The sequence below is a fragment of the Oncorhynchus clarkii genome, chromosome 3 (assembly GCF_045791955.1).
Source record: "Oncorhynchus clarkii lewisi isolate Uvic-CL-2024 chromosome 3, UVic_Ocla_1.0, whole genome shotgun sequence".
In the NCBI taxonomy this organism is placed as follows: Eukaryota; Metazoa; Chordata; class Actinopteri; order Salmoniformes; family Salmonidae; genus Oncorhynchus; species Oncorhynchus clarkii.
The window spans coordinates 66,092,714-66,106,596 of NC_092149.1; the positions used below are offsets into that span (position 1 = coordinate 66,092,714).

Genomic DNA, 13,883 nt, shown 5'->3' on the forward strand with positions numbered 1-13,883 from the left:
GTGTTATTGACTGTATGTTTGTTTATTCCATGTGTAACTCTGTGTTGTTTGTGTCGCACTGCTTTGCTTGGCCAGGTCGAAGTTGCAAAGGAAAACTTGTTCTCAACTGGCCTACCTGGTTAAATAAAGGTGAAATGTAAAAAAATAAGTTTAAAAAAATGTGTATTTGCATATACAGTGCAGCAACAAATATTTAGTCAGCCACCAATTGTGCAAGTTCTCCCACTTAAAAAGATGAGGCCTGTAATTTTCATAATAGGTACACTTCAACTATGACAGACAAAATGAGAAAAAAAATCCAGAAAATCACATTGTAGGATTTTTAATGAATCTATTTGCAAATTATGGTGGAAAATAAGTATTTGGTCAGTAACAAAAGTTTATCTCAATACTTCCATTTGTTGGTCAAACGTTTTCTGTAAGTTTTCACAAGGTTTTCACACACTGTTGCTGGTATTTTGGCCCATTCCTTGGCAGATCTCCTCTAGAGCAGTGATGTTTTGTGGCTGTTGCTGGGCAACACAGACTTTCAACTCCATCCAAAGATTTTCTATGGGGCTGAGATCTGGAGACTGGCTATGCCACTCTAGGACTTTGAAATGCTTCTTACGAAGCCACTCCTTCGTTGCCCGGGCGGTGTGTTTGAGATCATTGTCATGCTGAAAGACCCAGCCATGTTTCATCTTCAATGCCCTTGCTAATGGAAGGAGGTTTTCACTCAAAATCTCACGATACATGGCCCCATTCATTCTTTCCTTTACACGGCTCAGTTGTCCTGGTCCCTTTGCAGAAAAACAGCCCCAAAGCATGATGTTTCCACCCCCATGCTTCACAGTAGGTATGGCGTTCTTTGGATGCAACTCACCATTCTTTGTCCTCCAAACACGACGAGTTGAGTTTTTACCAAAAAGTTATATTTTGGTTTCATCTGACCATATGACATTCTCCCAATCTTCTTCTGGATCATCCAAATGCTCTCTAGCAAACTTCAGACGGGCCTGGACATGTACTGGCTTAAGCAGGGGGACACGTCTGGTACTGCAGGATTTGAGTCCCTGGCGGCGTAGTGTGTTACTGATGGTAGGCTATGTTACTTTGGTCCCAGCTCTCTGCAGGTCATTCACTAGGTCCCCCCGTGTGGTTCTGGGATTTTTGCTCACCGTTCTTGTGATCATTTTGACCCCACGGGGTGAGATCTTGCGTGGAGCCCCAGATCGAGGGAGATTATCAGTGGTCTTGTATGTCTTCCATTTCCTAATAATTGCTCCCACATTTGATTTCTTCAAACCAAGCTGCTTACCTATTGCAGATTCAGTCTTCCCAGCCTGGTGCAGGTCTACAATTTTGTTTCTGGTGTCCTTTGACAGCTCTTTGGTCTTGGCCATAGTGGAGTTTGGAGTGTGACTGTTTGAGGTTGTGGACAGGTGTATTTTATACTGATAACAAGTTAAAACAGGTGCCACTAATCCAGGTAACGAGTGGAGGACAGAGGAGCCTCTTAAAGAAGAAGTTACAGGTCTGTGAGAGCCAGAAATCTTGCTTGTTTGTAGGTGACCAAATGCTTATTTTCCACCATAATTTGCAAATAAATTCATTAAAAATCATACAATGTGATTTTCTGGATTTTTTTTCTCATTTTGTCTGTCATAGTTGAAGTGTACCTATGATGAAAATTACAGGTCTCTCTCATCTTTTTAAGTGGGAGAACTTGCACAATTGGTGGCTGACTAAATACTTTTTTGCCTCACTGTATATAGTGTATACAATTTTTACCTTTATTTAACTAGGCAAGTCAGTTAAGAACAAATTCTTATTTTCAATTACAGCCTAGGAACAGTGGGTTAACTGCCTGTTCAGGGGCAGAACGACAGATTTGTACCTTGTCAGCTGTTGCAACCTTTTGGTTACTAGTCCAACACTCAAACCACTAGGCTACCCTGCCGTCCCAAACGAGGGCTTGACATGGGCAGGAGCTCACCGGAGCTGAGTTTGTGCACGTCAAATGTTCTACTGCTCGAGTTCCTGCACCTCTTATAAAATATTATCTTAAAAGTATTGTGGATCTCCTGCACCTACAGTACCTACACCCAAAATGATTAAAGGCAGCTATTTCAGTCTAAGTATTGGAAATTCTCACAACTTTACATGTTATTAAACAGTGAGACAAAGTAGTAGCTGCAAGGAGATAAATCATGAGTGGTTCTCCACTGCAAATACACATCTTCTTATTCCAAACCAGTGTTCTTCAATATTCCATTGGGTATTCTATCCTGCCATTTGGTCTATGTATTTACATAGGCCACATGGTTACAGTCCAACCCTTACCTAACATATCTTTTCATATCTTTTCATATTGTAACGACCGTGCCACTTGAGCATGTTTTTGTGTGGCATAGTAGATGGCTAGCTGGGCTTCGGGCCAGAAGGCTTCCTGCCTGTTTCATTACTCTTAATGGGATAATCCACCCCCAGAAATAAAAATCCTGAAACCCCTGTCAATATGGTGAAAGACTATGTTCTATCAGTGGGGAAAAAACATCTCCATGATTTAACTTCTATGTGATCAGTCTGTGAAATCAGGAAATCATAAAGGAACGCATCATACATGGTTCTGTCACTTTGGATAACACACTATCACATTTCTTAACGCATTTAAAACAATTAACTGCACTCCAGATCGCCAACAGATGGTATGGTCATACTTGTCTAGAACTCATCTATCCGTTTATATCATCATGACAACGTATATTTCGCTTAGATGTGCTCAATCTAAACAGTGTACCAAATTATTCAACAGTTTATCCTTTAAGTACCATCTCGTAATGCGCCCTGTGTCTATGGGAAACGTGGGAAAGGACTCTGTACGTGCTCTGAGCAGAGGCAAAATGAAAATTGAACTCGTGAGATATACTCCTAAATTGATAGTGCAAGTTTTTTTAGGCGATTTTACAGCTATCTAACTACTTCACATGCTGATATTGGCTCTGGTGTTATTGTGTGTGGCTACGTTTGCTAGTAGCAAGCCCAGAGATAGCGTTTTATTGTGGGATTTACAACGATTTTCACATGTTGCTACCAACCTCTTTATAATAACAAAGTGAAACGTTTGTTCACAAAAAAATATTATTTTCACATTGTTTTTTTTAAACACTGAAAATGACACCTCATTACACAATACTTGCTTTGATACCGTATTTATATTACAATAGGTGTACTGAAATATAAAATATAGACGTGAACTTGCTTGCCACCCAGCTGTCTGTAAATTATGCCTACAGTTCAGAAGTGTTTGTGCATATATTATGATGATGTTTTTGTTAGTTTTGGACTTTGGTAAGGTTTTTTTCGGCTGTTCAGGCACACCCCTTCGTCCATGATTGGTCAACTTCAATAAAGTCTTTGTCATTCAACGAGAGACGACTCGTTTTCATGCACATTTTTTCTTAAAAAAATATTTTACATCTTAGTTAGATGTAAAATTGCACGACTAAGATCTCCTCTGCAAAAACATCAAAATTAATGAAAGATTTCAGACTATTTTGAGGAAGTGTATACTGGCTACTGTGTCGAAATTGACAAACAGTACTATTGTGTTTTTTAAATTTCGTTTTTCAAGTGAAGGTCTTTAAAGGGAGTATGCGAGTGCACTTGTTCAGTTCGCCTAGCTCAGGGTTTCCCAAACTCTGTCCTGGGGCCCACCCTGAGTGCACGTTTTGTTTTTTTGCCTTAGCACTACACAGATGATTCAATTAGCCACCTCATTATCAAGCTTTGATTATTTTAATCAGCTGTGTAACGCTAGGGGAAAACCCTAAACGTACACCCAGGTGTGGTCCCCAAGACTGAGTTTGGGAAACCCTGGCCTAGCTGACTTTGGCTAGCCGCCAGACGAACTGAAGCATGTATTAATTTAGCCGATTTGAAAACTTTTCTCAAACGGAATGAAATTGAGATAAACATGTCTTAATTTGTCCAATAAAAACTCTTGTTTGCAACTGTTGGAGTACTGAATACACCCTAGATCAGCTAGATGCAGGCAAGAGCGTACACTGTATGTGACCTTGATTACTCACATTTTTCTTTTGACCTATGCACCTACATTGTAAACTTTCATTCACAGTTTAGGTTGTAGCAACCTCATGATGGGTATAGGGAAAATTTGAGTATCAGTTAATAACGTAAACCTATCAATATTACATTGAGCTGGGTGACTGGAATATGAATACAATCATCCAATGTGCTGTAAAAGAAATAAAGGTCATGCTCATTAAAAAAATGATAATCCTCTGGCACTGACCGCCACTGTTAAGGCTAATAATTTTCAATACACCGGTGGACCGGGCACAGATAAATCATTTGGTTGCAAAAGTTAGGCCTACTGGCCTGCACTATGTTGATTGGGAACTGTTTCACGATGGGTACATTTTTACATGACCAACTTAAAAGGTCCTTCACCATAGAAATATAACAACAATTGTGATGCATAATTTCCATGGTCATTTGGAATGTCCAGTCAATGAGCATTATGGTTAATGCTGAGCCAGATACAAATTCAATTTGCACTAAGGTGTGAAGTAAAAGGCCTTTGGGCCCATCAAGTGTCAGGAGTCTTTGAAGCGTCCTCTGAAGCCACCTCCTGCTGTTCAAAGACCATTCACTGGCATTTTGTACAAGAAATCTGCCTCCAGAAATAAAAGCTTCTCCCAAGTGGGTGTGACTCCTGTTGCCTGCTGCACTGCTGCTTGGATTCCACCTGGTGATCTGTTCACAGTCTGCCCTGGCCTGTCTCCCCCTGTCTGGTACAGGTACCTCCACCACACTCACCCCTCTCTCCCGAGCTTTCGCTTGCCTCCAGCACACACACACTATTGGGGCGAGTGACTCTGAACTTACAACAGCTAGCCCCAAGTCGTTATAGATTTTATTTTGTTCTTGTGCATTTTGCTGTTTTGCTATTTGCCCCATGACGCCCGCTGGACTGATGCCTGATCCCCATGATGCCCGCTGGACTGTCCATTAATCACGGAACTCCATTCTGTTCATTTATTAATATTATTTATTTATTATTTATTATTTTTTATTATTATTAGTTATTTTTTAATCTGCCTGCCCCAGCAGCGGACTCAGGCTCTGTGTGTAGTTAACCGACCCTCTGCCCATTCATCGCCATTTTACCTGTTGTTGTTTTAGCTGATTAGCTGTTGTTGTTGTCTTAGCTAGCTCTCCAAATCAACACCTGTGATTACTTTATGCTTCGCTGTATGTATCTCTCATAGAGTGGGGAGAACAAGTATTTGATACACTGCTGATTTTGCAGGTTTTCCTACTTACAAAGCATGTAGAGGTCTGTCATTTTTATCATAGGTACACTTCAACTGTGAGGGACGGAATCTAAAACAAAAATCCAGAAAATCACATTGTATGATTTTTAAGTAATTAATTTGCATTTTATTGCATGACATAAGTATTTGATACATCAGAAAAGCAGAACTTAATATTTGGTACAGAAACCTTTGTTTGCAATTACAGATACCATACGTTTCCTGTAGCTCTTGACCAGGTTTGCACACACTGCAGCAGGGATTTTGGCACACTCCTCCATACAAACCTTCTCAAGATCCTTCAGGTTTTGGGGCTGTCGCTGTGCAATACGGACTTTCAGCTACCTCCAAAAGATTTTCTATTGGGTTCAGGTCTGGAGACTGGCTAGGCCACTCCAGGACCTTGAGATACTTCTTACGGAGCCACTCCTTAGTTGCCCTGGCTGTGTGTTTCGGGTCATTGTCATGCTGGAAGACCCAGCCTCGACCCATCTTCAATGCTCTTACTGAGGGAAGGAGGTTGTTGGCCAAGATCTTGCGATACATGGCCCCATCCATCCTCCCCTCAATACGGGGCAGTCGTCCTGTCCCCTTTGCAGAAAAGCATCCCCAAAGAATGATGTTTCCACCTCCATGCTTCACGGTTGGGTTGGTGTTCTTGGGGTTGTACTCATCCTTCTTCTTCCTCCAAACACGGCGAGTGGAGTTTAGACCAAAAAGCTCTATTTTTGTCTCATCAGACCACATTACCTTCTGCCATTCATCCAGATGGTCATTGGCAAACTTCAGACGGGCCTGGACATGCGCTGGCTTGAGCAGGGGGACCTTGCGTGTGCTGCAAGATTTTAATCCATGATAGCATAGTGTGTTACTAATGGTTTTCTTTGAGACTGTAGTCCCAGCTCTTTTCAGGTCATTGACCAGGTCCTGCCGTGTAGTTCTGGGCTGATCCCTCACCTTCCTCATGATCATTGATGCCCCACGAGGTGAGATCTTGCATGGAGCCCCAGACCGAGGGTGATTGACCGTCATCTTGAACTTCTTCCATTTTCTAATAATTGCGCCAACAGTTGTTGCATTCTCACCAAGCTGCTTGCCTATTGTCCTTTAGCCCATCCCAGCCTTGTGCAGGTCTACCATTTTATCCCTGATGTCCTTACACAGGTCTCTTGTCTTGGCCATTGTGGAGAGGTTGGATTCTGTTTGATTGAGTGTGTGGACAGGTGTCTTTTATACAGGTAACAAGTTCAAACAGGTGCAGTTAATACAGGTAATGAGTGGAGAACAGGGGGCTTCTTAAAGAAAAACTAACAGGTCTTTGAGAGACAGAATTCTTACTGGTTGGTAGGTGATCAAATACTTATGTTATGCAATAAAATGCAAATTAATTACTTAAAAATCATACAATGTGATTTTCTGGATTTTTGTTTTAGATTCCGTCTTTTAGATTCCGTCTCTCACCAACTACCATTCTGTATACTTCTGGCCCTTCCTTGGACACTGTGCTAACTAACCTCCAAACGAGCTTCAATGCCATACAACACTCCTTCTGTGGCCTCCAACTGCTCTTAAAAGCTAGTAAAACCAAATGCATGCATTTCAACCGTTCGCTGCCCGCACCTGCCCGCCCGACCAGCATCACCACCCTGGACGGTTCCAACTTAGAATATGTGGACAACTATAAATACCTAGGTGTCTGGCTAGACTGTAAACTCTCCTTCCAGACTCATATTAAACAACTCCAATCCAAAATCAAATCTAGAATCGGCTTTCTATTTCGCAACAAAGCCTCCTTCACTCACGCCGCCAAACTTACCCTAGTAAAACTGACTATCCTACCGATCCTCGACTTCGGCGATGTCATCTACAAAATAGCTTCCAACACTCTACTCAGCAAACTGGATGCAGTCTATCACAGTGTCATCCGTTTTGTTACCAAATTAACTTATACCACCCACCACTGCGACCTGTACGCTCTAGTCGGCTGGCCCTCGCTACATATTCATCGCCAGACCCACTGGCTCCAGGTCATCTATAAGTCTATGCTAGGTAAAGCTCCCCCTTATCTCAGTTCACTGATAACACCCACCCGTAGCACACGTTCCAGCAGGTACACCTCATTTGCTGCCAGTGACTGGAACGAATTGCAAAAATCGCTGAAGTTGGAGACTTTTATTTCCCTCACCAACTTTAAACATCAACTATCTGAGCAGCTAACCGATCACTGCAGCTGTACATAGTCCATCTGTAAATAGCCCACCCAATCTACCTACCTCATCCCATACTGTTTTTCTTTAATTTACTTTTCTGCACTTTTGCACATCTGCTCATTTAACACTCCAGTGTTAATCTGCTAAATTGTAATTATTCGCTCCTATGGCCTATTTATTGCCTCCCTCCTCATGCCTTTTGCACATACTGTACATAGACTTTATTTTTTATACTCTGTCATTGACTTGTTTGTGTTATTGGCTTGTTTATTGTTTATTCCATGTGTTGTCTCTGTCACACTGCTTTGCTTTATCTTGGCCAGGTCGCAGTTGTAAATGAGAACTTGTTCTCAACTAGCCTACCTGGTTAAATAAAGGTGAAATAAATCAAATAAAATGACTCCTGCATACTTTGTTGACTACAAACTTTCCCAACCGTGGGACACACTATGTTTGTTCCCACACTCGGGACTCTGACTCTCTATTGGTTACACAGACTTTTGGCCTCCCATCCTATTCTAACCACCTCTTGCCGGCTTTGTATTCATGTTACCTGATTAAATTGCTGTACAATGTGATCTTGTTGCCATCTGATTTACATTCAGATGTCATAAATCAGCACTGCAGAGCTCTCCCTGTACTATGCCGTGCTTTGATTGTATTACTGTTGATGATATCTGGAAATGTGCATGTACACCCTGGCCCATCTACTGTTGATGATATCTGGAAATGTGCATGTACACCCTGGCCCATCTACTGTTGCTAGCCCCAATTCTGACTTGTGCTCTGATATCTGCTTCACGGATTTCTGTTCTCGTAAAAGCCTGGGTTTTCTGCACATTAACACTAGAAGCGTATTACTTAAAATTGATCAATTTAAAGTGTGGGTTCACAGCTCCAATCCAGATGTGTTGGACATTACTCAGATGTGGTTATGAAAGAGTGTTTTGAATACTGATGTTAACCTTTCTGGTTATAACCTTTTTCGGCAAAACAGATCTTCCAAAGGTGGGGTAGTGGCAATCTTTACCAAGGATCACCTTCAGTGCTCGGTTGTCTCCACCAAGTCCGTGCCCAAACAATTTGATTTTCTGGTTTTAGGAATTAAACTTTCAAAAAGCTCTTTGTTGACTGTTGCTGGGTGCTATCGTCCTCCATCAGCACCGGCCTGTACCCTACCTGCCCTAAGCTCTCTCCTGGCCCCTTACACTAAATCTGAATTTGTCCTGCTAGGTGACCTAAACTGGGACATGCTTAAACCACCTGACCAAGTACAAAAGCAATGGGACTAACTACATTTTTCTCAGAATATCACCAACCGTACAAGGTATGACTCCAAACACCCAGAAAAGACTACTCTCCTTGATGTTATCCTCACAAATAATACTGATAGGTATCAGACTGGTGTTTTCTGTAATGACCTTAGAGGTCACTGTTTTACAGCCTGTGTTTGTGATGGCTGCTCAGTGAAACGACCTGTCCTGATTTGTCATAGACGCTTGCTAAAAAACTTTAATGAGCAAGCCTCCCTTCATGAACTGGCCTCTGTAAAATGGTATAGAATCAGCTTGATCCCCTCTTCTTTGTTTGTTAACAAATTGTTAACAAACACGCCCCCATAAAGAAAATACGATTTAGAGACAGGTTCAGCCCCTGGTTCGACCTTGATCTTACAGAGTTACTCCACCTCAGTAATTGCATTTGGCGAAAGGCTTGGCACACGCATACTCAGGCTGACTGGCTCTCGTTCAGGCAAATGAGAAATAAGTGCACAGGCTATCCGGAAGGCCAAAGTTAGTTACTTTAAGGAGCAGTTCTCTCTCTGTGGCTCTAAACCCAAGAAGTTCTGGAAAACAGTTAGACCTGGAGAAGAATACCTCCTCCTCAGCTTCCCACGTCCCGTAATGTTGATGATGTGGTTGTTACTGACAATAAGCACATGACTGAGCTCTTTAATCACCACTTCATTAAGTCAGGATTCCTATTTGACTCGTCCAACATTTCCTCATCTCCAACCCTTTCTAATGCAACTATCCCCGATGCTTCTCCCTCTTTTTCCCCTGCCCCGCTACAATGTTCTCCCTGCAGGAAATCACTGAGTCTGAGGTGCTAAAGGAGCTCCTTAAACTTGACCCCCAAAAAACATCTGGTGGGCAAGCGATCGCCAACACTGGACATTTGAGGAGTGGAAAGACATCGCCTGGTCCGACAAATCCCGGTTAGTGTTGCGTCATGCTGATGGCAGAGTCAGAATTTGGAGTAAACAGCATGAGTCCATGGCCCCATCATGCCTGTTGTCAACGGTACAGGTTGGTGGCGGTGGTGTAATGGTGTGGCGAATGTTTTCCTGGCACATGTTAGATCCCTTGATACCAATTGAGCAACGTTTCCATCCCCCAACGAATTCAGGCTGTTCTGGAGGCAAAAGGGGGTCCGACCTGGTACTAGAGTGTATATTCCCCTGTCTATTCTCTTCCTTTAGTTATCTGTCAATGTTGTACAATGTTATAGCTATAGTAAATGTTTATGAATGAATGCTTTGCCGTCTATAAGGGTTAGAACTTGGAAACCAACAGTTGGATCAAGATTCAAGAAATTGTAGGCCAATGAGGCAAATGAGTGCAAACTAAACCATAATGGTATAATGAATCTGACTGGAATGTTAATGACTGAATGGAGAATTTGAGCATTTTAACTAACATTAAACCTAACCGTTGTCCTAACCTTAACCTAATTCTCCTGACCTACTACGTTAATTATCCTAACCTGCTACGAAAAGTACATTCTGATCATAGCTGTATACTATCTAGATCTCACCTTCAATGTTTTAAATAAATATAGTGTTTTAACGTAGGCTATTTATTTATTTGTTAAGGACAGATACAATGATTCACTGTTTTAATTGTATCTATTCCTAACAGATTAGGTTCTTATTATCTATGTATCTATTATTAACTCTACTCTAAAACTCTTATAAACCATCTAGTAATAAAAAGTCAAAGTCGTAACAGTTTTAGTTAAAAGCCCATATTTTATTCAAACAGACGAAGCGGAAAAGGGCGGTTAGGCCAGGTAGGTTACCCGGCCTGTCTAACGCCTCCTGCGGGCCCCTCTCCTTTGATGCCAGGTCACCCTGGGTCGGCGGCACCCGCGGACAGGGTGGCTTGTGGGTTCTCTGCGATTACGAACTTTGGGACAAGTAAGAACATCTCAGGACATTGTGCCCTCTTCTATCCCTCTTCTCCGTTTTATCTGTCTGGTTGAAGGTCAGGTTGGGCGAGGTACAAGTAGGAGGGGCGGAGTTCTCCTTTTGTCATCCTCCACTTGATTTGATTAAAACAAACTTTAATGGATGAAAACATTTTTATCAGAAAATGTAATCAAATAAAATAGAGGAGGAGGGGTTGGGTATAGGGTACGAACCCGGTTTAGGGTACGGTGTTTGGTTTGGGGTAAATAATTGTATTTAAAATAGAATGTTGGATGTTAAAATAGAATGTTGGAGATGGAAACTTCAGGATATGGAAGGGGGTTGGTGGTTTGTGAATGGTTGTGGTTTATGTTTTTCGTGTTTTCCATCTTTCAACAGGAGTTGCAGAGAGGATTACACACATCTTCTCCAGAGTAGCAACATACTGTATCATCTTACTGGCGTTCTGAACTTTAGGTAAGTAATTAGGTATTCATGATTAAAGTATGCATGTTTTAAAACATGTTTTAAAAAGACAATTATGTTAATTGTTTGATGTAAAACATTCTTAAAAGCTGTTCTTAAAAGCTGGCAGCCTCTGTGCTTCTGCATAGGTGGGTTGAAATGAGTTGGATAGCAAACATTTATATAATGTCAGCCTCCAGTGTTATTAAGAGTTAACTGGAAAAAAAGAAATCAACTTAAAGTGCATTTAAACTGTGGTTAAGATTGCTAAAATGTCAGCTTCTATTGCACTATCATTGACAGGTGGGTTTAAAAGGGTATAATGGTTTAAAGTAAGTCCAGTGGTTAAAATAACTGGAGTTAAAATGTTGAAATATCAGCAGGAGAAAGAGCGTATATAATCATAATAAAATTGAACAGATATCCACTCTAAAATGGTTTTAAAAGAGTTCAGAACTGAAAAAATGCTCAATATTTAAGAAGCACGTAGAGGGGGGTGCTAGATAAAAATCGGTGTGGGTTGGCTTGTTCATCCTCAATCATGGGTTTCAGAGATGGGTTGTCCACTGACCTGAGTGTAAACCTGCACCCAAGAACGGCCATCCTCTCCTCAAGTGTTCTCAGTCCTAAAGGTTCATGTAGTGTGTGTTTGTGTATGTGGGGAGTATGTATGTCATCTTGATGGTAAGGTTTTGAATGGTCTGAAGTTTTCTGATGTGAGACCTCTCCACTTTACACCAGGCTGGTGTAGCGTACTCAAAGAGCGGCTGAATGCACCTCTGGTAGACTCGATGGCTGTTCCCTGGGGAGGCTCCTCCTTTTCTTTTACAGAGTACCCTCAGGTGGTTCAGGCGCTTCATTCCCTCCTTCTCCAGGCAGTCTGTGGGCACGCCAGGATTTTTTTTCTTGGAATGTGACCCCAAGGAACTTGGCCTTTGGGGTCATCTGGAGTGCCTGTCCATACAGTTTAAGGTCCACTTGCTTAGTTATTTTTGGGCGCCTGGAGAAGGGGACGCAGTGGGTCTTCAGGGGGTTAAGTTTGCCCTGCCACAGATTTGCTCAGTTCTTGATCTCTGTTATGCACTTCTGTAGCTTTTTTCCTGCATGGGCAAAGAGGCCCAATAACAGAGATTGTCTGTGAACTGGGCCACATGTCCCTCTCTTGGGTGGGGGTAATAAATATCACAGATGTACATTAAAAACAGTAGAGAGCTGAGGGTGGAGCCTTGGGGTACTCCCGCCTCTGGAAAGAACCTGGATGATGTGGGTTCTTCTTCTCCCATGCAATCTCCCACTGATTTAAAAAGCTGTTTAAAAGAGTGACCATCTGAGTGGGGAGTTTCAGGTTTGTATCTGATAGCCTATAGATGAGCCCATTGTGCCACATCTTATCAAATGCCTTTTCACTGTCGAAGAAGACAGCCACCGCCACCTCTTTTTTTGTTGAACCCGCTTTGTACAGCTTCGGCCAGGCTCAGGATGTTGATCTCTTCGTCCTGAAGCTCGCCTGATGTACTCTTGAGTGCTCCGCTGTTGTTGAAGTGTCTCAGGTGCCGGCTAACCAGGACCCTCTCCAGCAGCTTCAAGAGGTTGATGGGCCTATAGTTGGCTGGCTGGTGAGGGTCCTTACCTGGCCTGGGGATCATTGTGACAACCGCTGACTTCCAGGGTTTGGGGAAATGTGTGGTGTGCACACAGAGGGTGCAGAGGTCACAGAGCTGGTAGTGGAACTCAGGGGAGGCCTCCTTGATGAGTCGGTTGTCGATAGTGTCCTCCCCTGGTGCCTTGATCTTCAGTTTCTTGATGTGCTCTTGCAGCTCTGTGACAGTGACAGGAGTGATGAGGGGGTGACTTGTGTTGAGGGTGGGGCTTATGGGTAGATCGGTGGGGATAAAAACCTGACGATCAATGATTGTCTTCCACTCAGGGTCAAACAGGGGGCCTCCAGGGCAAGAGTTGATGTTTTTCAGACGGTCTTCAAAAACATTGGCCTTCTCCCTGTCCTCCACTATTTTCCCTTGTTATTTTAGTTTTGTGACCTTGCTGTTGCTTTTCTTCCTGTGGAGTTGGTGGATTTTCTGCAGAATGTTCTGGGCTTGGGATCGTTGTTTAGGTTTGAGTAAAATGTGTCCTGTTTTCTCCCTCCCTCTCTTCATTTATATTCTTATTTGTGCTTGCAGTTGGTTTACTCTGTGTTTTATCTCAGTTGGCCTTGTTATCATGAATTCTCTCCTCAGATCCCTTTTCTGGTGGATAAGGAGTAATGGAGCACCATGCACAGACTTCATGGAGACCACTGGATATGACGAGGATTTGGCCCATCAGGACGACCCTCTGGTCCAGGCATAGGGGGGTTTGGGTCACAGGGGGCAGAACAAGAGCTTTGGTAATTGTGGTTTCCCAGTCTGCAGTTTTGTAATCATGTTGGATTCTTCTATATACAGACTAGGATTGAAGGCAGAGAGAGGTGAGGATAAGACAGCGGGGGTCTCTTTTGTAGGGCTTGAGTGATGTCATCATGGGATAAATGATGCAATAATTATTGACAGTTGGAATTTTGGCCATTCTCATACTGCTACTGCACTGACTACACACACCTTGATTTGTGAATGGCTTGGCAGCTTTTTTGAAAGCCCTCAAATATCCTATTCAATCTGACAACTGGTAAAGTTAGGCTTATTTTACAGAATAACTTTT

At 42.5% G+C, this 13,883-nt stretch overlaps 1 long non-coding RNA gene across 1 annotated transcript; it reads left to right on the forward strand.

Annotated features, from left to right (window-relative positions):
- The first annotated feature begins 10,577 nt into the window (after nt 1-10,577).
- Nucleotides 10,578-13,661, forward strand: LOC139401591 (uncharacterized). The gene is made up of 3 exons (XR_011633041.1): nt 10,578-10,730; nt 11,121-11,198; nt 13,424-13,661. It is a non-coding gene; the product is annotated as an uncharacterized lncRNA (long non-coding RNA).
- The last annotated feature ends 222 nt before the right edge of the window (nt 13,662-13,883 follow it).